The following is a 12044-nucleotide window of genomic DNA, read 5'->3' as shown; positions in this document are numbered from 1 at the left end:
ATCGCCAAAAAGGGCGCTAACGTCATGTGACATTTCATTTGTCCCGCAGCTAGTTGAATCCCCCCCATAATGTCTTATCATCGCGTATTGTGGCAATAAGAAAAGAAGGTGTAAATATTAATATAAATGTTTATTTGATCATTTTTACTATGGGTCTGAACTTCTACCTCATATTTTACAGTTGTTTTTTTTTTTAAAAATGTCCAGAGCTGATTGGCTGGTACTTTATCTCTCACAGTTTTATCTCTTTCCAAGTTTGATAAATACCACTTAGTGTTAAAGGGTAATAATATGATTTGTGCAGATTTCTGATCATTGCCATTCCTTCTGTTTACCAGCAACCCCAGTCTCTGGAGACCCTGGGTGCCGCCGTCTGGAGGCAGAGATTCGGAGGCGCAGCAGAGGCTGGTAAGTGCCATTGCTCCGTCGCATCTGACAATGTTACAATGATATCTATTCGTGGCAGTTGTAGTGAAATAAATGCATTCAGAAAAAACTAAACTGCAGTAAATGGGAATTACGTATGGTAGCCGTCACTTCTACTAGATGCAACATGAACAGTATGTATGTATGTATATATATATATATATATATATATATATATATATATCTATGGAAAAAGGAAAAGTGTAGAGGTGCGCTAGTATCGGTTTCACCCAAATTTCATACACAATGGTGGAACAATATAAAATTATTTATTTTGTACAATAGTATAAAAACAATAAGTTCTCACACAAAAGATCATATCATAATAGGTACAATATTTGATACCACTTTTAACAAGTGTGTTTCCTGAAAAGACCCTACGCGTTTCGTCCCGGATGGACCAAAGAGAATCAGTCCCCTTGAAGGGGTGTTCGCTATCTGAGTGTCCTCAGCTTGGGGGGTAGATAGAAAGAGTCCGATTGATGACTTCACTGAATAAAAATTCTGCAGGTGGGTTAGGTGTGTCTAGTCAATCAGAGTGTGACTAGATACACCTAACCCACCTGACGAAACGCGTAGGGTCTTTTCAGGAAACACACTTGTTAAAAGTGGTATCAAATATTGTACCTATTATGATATGATCTTTTGTGTGAGAACTTATTGTTTTTATACTATTGTACAAAATAAATGATTTTATATTGTTCCACCATTGTGTATGAAATTTGGGTGAAACCTATACTAGCGCACCTCTACACTTTTCCTTTTTCTATACTCATTTCTTACCTCTACTAACAACGAGGTAGTTAGAGGTGCAGCTAACCCTATAGCGCAGAAAAGGTCACAACCCCCCATCTTTTGATATATATATATATATATTTTTTTTATTTATTTATTTATTTATTTACAGTTTCTTATATAGCGCAGCAGATTCCGTTGCGCTTTACAATAGTAATATATATTACTTACCACACCATGCCTTTAATCCGGGACACTCATGGAACGGGGAAATGTAAATTTGAAGTCAGCCATCCCCAGAACCTGTGTAATCCATGAGTGTCCCGGTGTAAAGAGACAAGAAAGCCTCAGCCTGTGTGTGTACACCGGTAATACTGATCTCTCTACACTGTAACAATTCTTTGTATTTTTTGCAAGATGAAACAGAGGTTATTGATCTGTATGAAAATATCTGATTAAAGTGGATTTACACCAGTAGCGACAGCACCAGCTAAAGTCTCTCTCCTACTCTACTGCATGGATAAATCCACCAGGGAAGCTATCTCCCATAGCAACGTATGTCCTTTATTGGACTGGTGCTGAGCGCTATGCCAGTTAGCATAGCATGATATATACAAATAAAAAAACAAAACAAGCTGGTGGCAAATTTAACATATTTTTGTCTGTCTGTCTGTCTATCTATGTACCTATCTCTCTATCTATTGGTGTGTACACACGCTTTGATTTGCTTTAGATTCAATGTGTGATTCGATTTGCATTAGATCTTTCCATTCAATTTAGCATTAGATCTGTACTTGCATTCCATATCGATTGCGATATATCGAATTCAATTTACATTCAAGGCACAGTGTACACATTCGATTTACTGGATCGCATTCGACATTTCCTTGCCTGCACAGTCTATTTTTCTTTTCGATATAGCGAAACCTTGAGCGCGCAACGAATCGAACGCAGGTTGAAAGCATCTTAACAACCATTCCATTTCGATTCGATTTTGCTTCTATAAGCAACAATGAATCAAAAACAGGGAATAATCTAAAGGCCCCCATACATTAGGCCGACTTGTCCTAGGGACAAGTCGGACCCAATTTACCTGCGAGCCGCCCGGCAGCTCCCCGGGAGGCTCACATACAATTTGGCACTTGATGTGCCATTTTTTACATGGGATAAATCGCATGCGATTTATCCCATGTAAAAAAAAACCCGGGGAGCTGCAGGGCGGTGAGGAGTAGTGGGGGCGGGCAGCGGCGGCGGTGGTGGGGGCGGGCAGCGGCGGCCAGCGGTGGTGGGGGCGGGCGGCAGGTGCGGTGAGCGCTGCTGACCTGGCCGGGCAGTGTACTTACACATAGTGTGACACCCCAGACTTTGGAGGGTGCCCCTGCAGGCATCAGGACTGGGAATACCATTTTCCCTGCATAGTGAACTTGCTATGACCCCGCTGAAGGGTTGCTAGGCAACCCAGCCCTATGCAGCCCACGAAGCAGGACCTCGAAGGGTTAACCCTGCAGGACCAGGAGAGCGCGAGAGGAGATGCCTGGTGATTGGGGGAGACAGGGAGAGCGCGAAGGAGAGAGGGAGGAGTGAGGGCTGCGACGAGGAGGAGTGTGTCCGGTGCCTACCTGAAGTAGCGTGGGGAAGGACCGGTGAACAGCGTGTCAGGAGGCTGCAGCAGGAGAGAGCCAGCGGCGACGGAGAAAGCCCAGCGTGACCCGACAGCCTTCAGCAGCAGAGCGGGCGGCGCGCGTCATCCTGCGCCCCGCTGAAGAGTGAAGGAGGGAGCCCGGCGTGACCCGACAGCCTCCAGCAGCAGAGCGGGCAGCGCGCGTCATCCTGCGCCCCGCTGAAAGGGAGAACCAGCCACTGCCGCGACGCCCCCCCCCCGAGTGAGACCCGGCAGCTGATTTCATCCTGCGCCGGCTGCAGAAGGAGGGAGCGGCGGGTGACGCCAGTCTGACGCGTCCGTACAGCAGCAGACCCCCGATGACAGCCTGCAACCCCGCGGTGATCCAGCCACAGCTCCTGTGCCAGCAGCAGTGACGGGAGAAGCCATCCCAAGAGCCCAGCAGTGACCCCAAACGGCAGGTGCCGCTCCCAAGCGTAAGTGACCAACCTCACCCCTGCCCAGAGACACCCCTGTACCCAGCACCAGGCCACTATCGCCACCACACGCTGCCAACAACGTCGGGGAGAAAGGCCCCTGTCCAAGGATACAATACATATATCTTAGTGATCCACGGCCCCATAGCGCCATCTGGTGGCGCAACTTGGAACTGCCTTGCCATAAGAGGAAAAAGGGACATCACAGTCATTGATCCCCTCTGTTCCGGAATTCTGCCCCTTTAAAGTTGTCCCCTTCGCCACCTTGAAGGACTGTTACCCCACGTGCCTTAAACTTTGCACAGGACTACCTGAGGCCTCCAACGGACCCTAAACCCCTATGCATAGGTGCTGTCGCCAAGACAGTTTAGTATAAGTATCTGGGTACCCAGTCACGTGACCGTGTTTACAGTATAGTCTTAACGTGTGTTCCTAAATGTTATTGTGATTGATGTGCTGCAGTAATTCGTTATAACCTGTTATTGCCATATTCTGCATTTTACAGCGAATGTATTGATTTAGCATTACCCGCCTTAGATGTGTTAATTGACTAGGGGGCTGATTAGATCGTTATTTGTACTGTGTTCTATAACCTCGCCTCTGACAAAAATTGCACTTTGCTACTCTGATTACTGTTGTGGGTGAACCCGCTGGTCATCCGCTCAGGTATTATCGCTGTTGTTAATAAACACCCTTGAATCATTACTCTAGCCTCATTCCTGTCTCGGCCGAGCCTCCAGTTAGAAGAATACACCGCGATCAAGCTCCTGAAGTCCAGATAAAGGTAAAGGGTTACTGGCCGCCTTTCCGGAGCACCACATCTAAGCTTGGCGTCTACGAACAGGATCGGCGAAATGTCGGAGCCTGGAACCCCCCCAGTACCAACACCGAGACGGAGGTTACCCCCAATACCACCAGAAGAAGAGGACCCACCGGGAGCGATGGCGGCACCAATCACAATGCCGTACTATTTCGGGGCTGCGTGGGTACCTACATACTCCGGAGACCCACGCAACAAAGGCACAAGCACCCTGAAAGAATTCAGGGACAGAATGGAGGCAACGTTCAAGTTGTATCGACTAAACGAAGGCCAGAAGAAAGAGATCCTACTGGCACAACTGAAAGGCTCCGCGCGGAGAGAGGTCAAGGCATGGACAGAAGACGACAAAACGACTGTGAAGAAAATATTCAAGAAACTTGCGGATATGTTCGACTCCAAAACAATACCGGTGGTGAAAAACAGGCTGTATTCCAGAAGACAGAAACACGGGGAAACGCTGCGCGACTTCGCGCTGGCCTTACAAGAAGCCATGAAGGCTGCACAAGCGGTCGACTCCAGGGAGATACAGCAAGCTGACGAAATGCTCATAGACCTCTTCATTGAAGGGGCAAGAGAAGAAGCCACCCGTACTCAACTCCGCATGTGGCGAAAACAAAAAGAGGACTGTAGCTTCGCCGAGTTCAAGGAGTCGGCATTGAAGGTGCTAGGGCAAAACCGAAATACAGATTTTGAAGAGGACGTAACAACAGAAGACGACGACGTGGGAGATCACTCCGAAGTCGTACCTTACAGAGTGGCGAAGAAGAAGGGGACAGTCCTCCAAGAGGTGCAAACCCCAACGGTACCCGACCCCCTTAGTGCCATCAATGACAAACTGACCGAGCTGACTCTAGGTCTGGCGCGAATGGGGCAACGCTTAGACCAGAGTGAAACCCGACACAGGGACTGGCGTCCGCAGCGAGAGAGGAGAGATCGGCCTCGGTGGAGTGTACCCAGAGAGTCGGGAAGACGCTCAACCGACCGATTCGATGAAGACGGAAGGCCGATTTGACGTGGATGCCGTCAAAGCGGACATATTGAAAGGAACTGCCCACAGGGTGATTTAAACGAAGTACCCCCGAGGAGGAGGACCGACCCTCGGGAAGACAACCGTTATTAGGTCCACCGAAACAAGAATGGTGGCCCCGCTTCGTGGGAGAATGCCCGCACGTGACAATTACCATCGATGGCGTGGCAGTGGAAGCACTCCTGGACACAGGCTCCCAAGTCTCCACCATTAAACTAGAAGAGTTTGACCGCCATTGGATGCGGAAAGACATTGTCATGCCCCCCACGACGTGGCTCCACCTGTTAGCCAGTAATGGCCAGCCAATCAATTACCAGGGCTACTGGGAGGCAGACGTAAAGATCGGTCAAGCCACCTTGAAGAGACAAGGCTACCTAGTGACTACAACATCATGTGAGCACCTCCCCCCAGTAATCCTGGGAATGAACATTCTCAAACATTGCCCAGAAGAAATGGTGGAAGCCCTCCAGAGGGAAATGAAGAGAGCGGAACCCCACGAGCAGAGGACTATGCAGCATACACTGCGGGTCCTGCAGGGCCAACAGAAGTTTGCGGACGCAAGAGGAGAAGTCGGCAAAGCCCGCGTCACCGATCGACAACCGGTCCTACTGCTGCCGAACTCTGAACATGTCATCTGGTGCAAGGCCAGAATTGGGCCAGGAGGAGGAGCGTACGACGCCGTTCTAGAGCCGTACGAACACGACAGCCAGCCACCTTTCGCCGTAGCCCGAACATTGGCCCGAGTCCAGAATGGGAGAGTGCCAGTCCGGGTAGTCAACCCACACAACCACCCAGTCAGGTTGCACCGACATTGCCCTATCGCCAGAATCTTTCATGTCGACTTCCAAGACGTCGTGGGGCATAATGTGACGTCTGCAACCGACAGCGGGAAGGAAGAAGAGGGACCGGCGAATGCGGACGATGGGAAGGCATGGTGGAAAGAGATCCAGATTGGAGGCCCGGAGACCACCCGACAAGAACAGGACGGCATCCTCGAGGTAGTCCGGAGGAATGCGGTGGCGTTCAGCCAGAGCCCATCCGACTTTGGAAGAGCCAGAGACGTGTGCCACCACATCTCCACGGGAACGAGTCACCCCATTAAGGAGAGACATCGGCCTATCCCCCCTGCCATGTACCAGCCGGTGCGGAAAATGATTGATGAGATGCGAGAAGCCGGGGTAGTGCGTGAAAGCCACAGTCCGTGGGCCTCTCCGATAGTCATCGTAAAGAAGAAGGACGGCAGCCTGCAATTTTGCGTTGACTATCGCAAGCTCAATGCGGTGACACACAAGGACGCCTACCCTCTGCCCCGCATAGAAGAGTCCTTAACGGCGTTGAAGACAGCCGCCTTCTTTTCCACGCTAGACCTCATGAGCGGGTACTGGCAAGTCCCCATGGCCCCCGAAGATATACCAAAGACCGCGTTCACAACGCCAATGGGGCTGTTCGAGTTTGAGAGGATGCCTTTCGGGTTATGTAACGCACCCGCAACGTTCCAGAGATTGATGGAACACTGCCTCGGACACCACAACTTCGAGATGATCCTGTTGTACCTGGACGATGTCATCATCTTCTCCCGAACGTATGAAGAACATCTCAAGCACTTGGAGGAAGTGTTCCGGTTGCTCGCCAAATCTGGGCTGAAGCTCAAGCCAGCGAAGTGCCATCTCCTCAAACCCGAAGTGGCTTATCTGGGACACATCGTTGGTGCCCAAGGCGTCCGACCAGACCCGGAAAAGATCGAAGTTGTCCACAATTGGCCGGTACCCCGCACAGTGCGAGAAGTGAGAAGTTTCCTGGGGTTCGCCGGCTATTACCGCCGATTCGTAGAAGGGTTTGCTAGTCTCTCAGCCCCGCTCCATGAACTACTGAGGGGGAAGTCTGGCCAGGAGAGAAAGGGGCCCACCCCAGTGGACTGGAGGGAAGAACACCAGCGGGCATTCGACCAACTGAAAGCCTCATTAACGAGTGCACCTCTACTGGCCTACCCGGATTATGAGCAACCCTTTCTTGTGTACACCGACGCCAGCCACCAAGGGCTGGGAGCAGTCCTGTCTCAAGTCCAAGACGGCAAAGAACGAGTGATCGCATACGCCAGTAGGGGGCTCCGCAAAACTGAGCGCAACTGCGAGAACTACAGTACCTTCCGGCTGGAGTTGCTTGCCCTCATCTGGGCGGTAACGGAAAAATTTAAAAACTATTTGGCAGCAACCCCCTTCGTGATCAAGACAGACAACAACCCCCTGGCGCACTTGAACACCGCACAGTTAGGGGCTATGGAACAACGCTGGGTATCCCGTCTTGCTAACTTCCGATACACAGTCGCATACAGGAGCGGCAAGGAAAATGGGAACGCCGATGCCCTGTCCCGCCTTCCAGTTACTGACGTTCCCGAGGAAAGTGGAGACGTGGCCGAGGAACTTGAGACCCCCCTGTTCCAGACCATGATCTACTCGGAGCCCTTGTCAATCGCAGCGAACAGCCACCATGACCCGCCAGCTTTTGAGACGCCTGAAGTTGATTGGTCAGAAGTACAGCGCAAGAGCCCTGTGATCCGAGACCTTGCCCGATTGCTCAGACAGCGTCGGGGACTGTCCAGAGAACAGAGACTGACGGCTGACCCAGAACTGGTGAAGTTGGTGCGGCATCGAGAACGGTTGCAGGAGCGCCGGGGCTTGCTCGTTCGTGTAAGCCTTCATCCCGGGACCCAACAGACCATCACCCAGATAGTGGTCCCGAGACAGCAGGCTCCGAAGATCTTACAGGCCTACCACCATGACTCCGGACACTTCGGCACCCAGAAAACCGAGGCGGTGTTGAGGACCAGATTCTTTTGGATCGGGATGAGAGAAGATGTAGAGCGGTGGTGCCGCGAATGTGTCCCCTGTAGTCTCAAAAGACACCCCGCCGCTGGAGAAAAAGATCCCCTGCACCCCATCAAAAGCAGTTACCCGCTAGAACTGGTGGCGCTCGACCACGTCAAGCTGGAGCCCAGTGCGAGTGGACACGTGTACGCCCTGACCATGACCGATCATTACACGAAGTTCCTCGTAGTGGTCCCGGTCCGAGACTTGACCGCGAAGACAACCGCTGAGATGTTCTGGAAACACTTTGTACAGCCGTACGGATACCCAGAGAGGATCCTGACCGATCAGGGGCCCGCCTTCAACTCCCAGTTGTTTCGCGAACTCTGCTCCACATAAGGCTGCAAGAAGGTACAAACTACGGCATACCACCCACAGGGGAACGGCCAATGTGAGAGGGCCAACAGAACCATCCTAGGCATGCTCCGAAGCCTGTCCACAGAACAGCGTACTCACTGGCCACGTCTCTTGGCCGAACTCACATACCTCTACAACAACGTAGAACACTGTTCTACGGGATTCACTCCCTATTACCTCCTGTTTGGCCGACACGGGAAGCTGCCTAGAGATATGGACCTGTCACCTGTTGGGACCCGCTGCCCCCAAGCACAGCAGGATTGGGTCCGGGACCACCAACAGAGAATGGAAGATGCCAGAGGGATTGTACAGCGACAGATGGAGGCCGCCCACCTCAGACAAAAGAACGACTATGATGCTGGAGCCCGACCAACCCTGCTCCAAGTCGGAGATAAAGTGTGGAAGAGGAAGCACCATCGCTCCAGCAAACTAGACACCATGTGGGAATCTACCCCGTACACTGTACTCCGCATCCCTGACAGTGATGTGTACACTTATCAAATTCAGCGCGGTCCTGAAGGGCCTGTCCTCACTGTGTCTAGGAACCAATTGAAGCTGTGCATCGGGGAACCCCCGCCAGCAAGAGAAGACTCTTCCGACGAAGAATCTATTGGCCCTGCTGAGCCCATTCCCCTTCATGATCCGATCGAACTGTTGCTGTTCACAAGTGGTTCTACCCCGGGAATTCCAGTACAGACCGCACGTCATGGAAGTCCTGTAAGGCCAGTAACCGAAGACCATGCTGACATCCCTGCCGTCCACCGTACTCCGGTCAGAGAAGTCCGAAGATCTGAGCGGTGCACCAAAGGAGTGTTACCACTCCGCTACCGAATGTAAACAGCACTGTATTACCAAATTCCTTTTGTACATATGTATATAAAAAAAAAAATTGCAAGAGTGTTAAGGTTTGTCCGACATTTGCTAGTTACCGTGACCCTTTTGAAAGGACGTTTCAGGGCCTCATCTTCTTGTAGTCATGTTCGGGACTTTCTCCAGGATTTTTCGCTAATTTGTACATTGATGCCCGAGGACTGGCATCATTCTAGCAGGGGGACATGTGACACCCCAGACTTTGGAGGGTGCCCCTGCAGGCATCAGGACTGGGAATACCATTTTCCCTGCATAGTGAACTTGCTATGACCCCGCTGAAGGGTTGCTAGGCAACCCAGCCCTATGCAGCCCACGAAGCAGGACCTCGAAGGGTTAACCCTGCAGGACCAGGAGAGCGCGAGAGGAGATGCCTGGTGATTGGGGGAGACAGGGAGAGCGCGAAGGAGAGAGGGAGGAGTGAGGGCTGCGACGAGGAGGAGTGTGTCCGGTGCCTACCTGAAGTAGCGTGGGGAAGGACCGGTGAACAGCGTGTCAGGAGGCTGCAGCAGGAGAGAGCCAGCGGCGACGGAGAAAGCCCAGCGTGACCCGACAGCCTTCAGCAGCAGAGCGGGCGGCGCGCGTCATCCTGCGCCCCGCTGAAGAGTGAAGGAGGGAGCCCGGCGTGACCCGACAGCCTCCAGCAGCAGAGCGGGCAGCGCGCGTCATCCTGCGCCCCGCTGAAGAGTGAGGGAGAACCAGCCACTGCCGCGACGCCCCCCAGAGTGAGACCCGGCAGCTGATTTCATCCTGCGCCGGCTGCAGAAGGAGGGAGCGGCGGGTGACGCCAGTCTGACGCGTCCGTACAGCAGCAGACCCCCGATGACAGCCTGCAACCCCGCGGTGATCCAGCCACAGCTCCGGTGCCAGCAGCAGTGACGGGAGAAGCCATCCCAAGAGCCCAGCAGTGACCCCAAACGGCAGGTGCCGCTCCCAAGCGTAAGTGACCAACCTCACCCCTGCCCAGAGACACCCCTGTACCCAGCACCAGGCCACTATCGCCACCACACGCTGCCAACAACGTCGGGGAGAAAGGCCCCTGTCCAAGGATACAATACATATATCTTAGTGATCCACGGCCCCATAGCGCCATCTGGTGGCGCAACTTGGAACTGCCTTGCCATAAGAGGAAAAAGGGACATCACAGTCATTGATCCCCTCTGTTCCGGAATTCTGCCCCTTTAAAGTTGTCCCCTTCGCCACCTTGAAGGACTGTTACCCCACGTGCCTTAAACTTTGCACAGGACTACCTGAGGCCTCCAACGGACCCTAAACCCCTATGCATAGGTGCTGTCGCCAAGACAGTTTAGTATAAGTATCTGGGTACCCAGTCACGTGACCGTGTTTACAGTATAGTCTTAACGTGTGTTCCTAAATGTTATTGTGATTGATGTGCTGCAGTAATTCGTTATAACCTGTTATTGCCATATTCTGCATTTTACAGCGAATGTATTGATTTAGCATTACCCGCCTTAGATGTGTTAATTGACTAGGGGGCTGATTAGATCGTTATTTGTACTGTGTTCTATAACCTCGCCTCTGACAAAAATTGCACTTTGCTACTCTGATTACTGTTGTGGGTGAACCCGCTGGTCATCCGCTCAGGTATTATCGCTGTTGTTAATAAACACCCTTGAATCATTACTCTAGCCTCATTCCTGTCTCGGCCGAGCCTCCAGTAAGAAGAATACACCGCGATCAAGCTCCTGAAGTCCAGATAAAGGTAAAGGGTTACTGGCCGCCTTTCCGGAGCACCACAATAGCAGCAGCGGGGACAGGACGCGTAGTGGCGGCTATTAGATTTTTTAAATATTTGTCAAATGACCGGCCGCTCTCTGATTGGCCGGAGAGCTCTCAGCCAATCAGAGAGCGGCCGGTCATTTGACAAGTATTTTAAAAATATAATAGCCGCCACTGCGCGTCCCGTCCCCGCTGCTGCTATGTGTAAAGTACACTGCCCGGTCAGGTCAGTCAGCAGCACTCGCCGGCGCTCAGGGACCCGCTGCCCGCCCCACTGCTCCCCCAGTGTCTGCATGCATATGCCTGTCAGGTGGCAGGCATATGCATACAGGGAGGTCGGACGTGATCGTATGTACAGACCGTCCGACCTCCCTGATTCGGTCCAATGCGCACGGGACCGAGCATCGGATCGGATCAGATATCACACACCTACGATTTTGGGCCGATTTCACCCGATTATCGGCACAAAGTGCCGAAATCGGATGAAATCGTCCCAAAATCGCATAGTGTATGGGGGCCTTAAGCGTGTGTACACAGATTATCATTTGTGATCTATCCATCTATCTATCTATCCTCTGTGTCATTCGCCCCCTGGAAGTGACCCTGCCGCTGATTACAGCTTGGATAAGGGATATCCCATTGTGTTAGTGAATGGAGATAGGACAAGCATTGCTTGTAGTGTGTATCCCACCCTGATATTACACAGAGAAAGGATATGTAATTCACAGGCAGACAATAGGATTTCCCTATAGTGTCTGCAGCCAGGCCTCGGGGGCTGCTGTATTATGGGTACACAGCCACAGCCAGAGCAGGGATTACACCGGGTGTGGTATGACACACCGACCGGCGGGATTCTGCCAGTCATTTCTCCGATGTCGGAATCCCGACTGCACAGCGGGGGGAGCGCAATGAAGCCCCTTTCAGGCTCGCTGCTCTGGCCACGCTGCGGGCACGGCGGCGAGCTGCGCTGGCCACCTATTTTATTCTCCCTCTATGGGGGTCATGGACCCACACGAGGGAACAGTCGGGATTCCAACGTCGGAGTACTGACTGTCGGAATCCCGACTGTAGGGGAGCCGTCTGGCACCCATTACACCAAATCCCACCACCA

General features: G+C 52.1%; 1 protein-coding gene across 1 annotated transcript in view; it reads left to right on the top strand.

The window, feature by feature from the left end:
• Nucleotides 1–12044, top strand: part of LOC146056762 (phosphatidylinositol N-acetylglucosaminyltransferase subunit P-like) — a 210598-nt gene that overhangs the window by 12108 nt on the left and 186446 nt on the right. The gene's annotated exons all lie outside the window — the stretch shown is intronic.

Source organism: Crinia signifera, unplaced genomic scaffold (genome assembly GCF_055691185.1).
Source record: "Crinia signifera unplaced genomic scaffold, ASM5569118v1 HAP2_SCAFFOLD_89, whole genome shotgun sequence".
Lineage (NCBI taxonomy): Eukaryota > Metazoa > Chordata > Amphibia > Anura > Myobatrachidae > Crinia > Crinia signifera.
The sequence above is the reverse complement of the archived record's forward strand: the minus strand, read 5'-3'. Positions and strand labels throughout refer to the sequence as shown.